Genomic DNA, 476 nt, shown 5'->3' on the forward strand with positions numbered 1-476 from the left:
CTCCGGGGGGTAAACAAAAGCCTCCTGTAGCAAATCCATGCGATTTTGTAAGAAAAATATCCATACTCAAAACGTAATAATCACTTTAATGTAGCTTGTGCCAACTGTTGTACACTGTGTGCGTGCGTCACTTCTGAGCTGCGCATGCGCAACGCCGACATCATACGTCATCCGCCCGGAGCTGCTTCAGTTTACAACAGTGAGCGCAAGATAGATTAAATTGATTATTACATTTTAAATATGGTTATTTTTCTTACAAAAACGCGTCGATTCGCTACAGGAGGAAAATCCATGCGATTTTGTAAGAAAAATATCCATACTCAAAACGTAATAATCACTTTAATGTAGCTTGTGCCAACTGTTGTACACTGGAAGCAGCTCCGGGCTGATGACGTATGAGTTCAATGCTGCGCATGCGCCGGTGAGTCTCGTGAAAACCAACGTTTGTTTACAGGAGCAAAGGAAGCAAAGTTTCC

Source organism: Sinocyclocheilus anshuiensis, unplaced genomic scaffold (genome assembly GCF_001515605.1).
Source record: "Sinocyclocheilus anshuiensis isolate Anshui unplaced genomic scaffold, SAMN03320099.WGS_v1.1 scaffold2982, whole genome shotgun sequence".
Lineage (NCBI taxonomy): Eukaryota > Metazoa > Chordata > Actinopteri > Cypriniformes > Cyprinidae > Sinocyclocheilus > Sinocyclocheilus anshuiensis.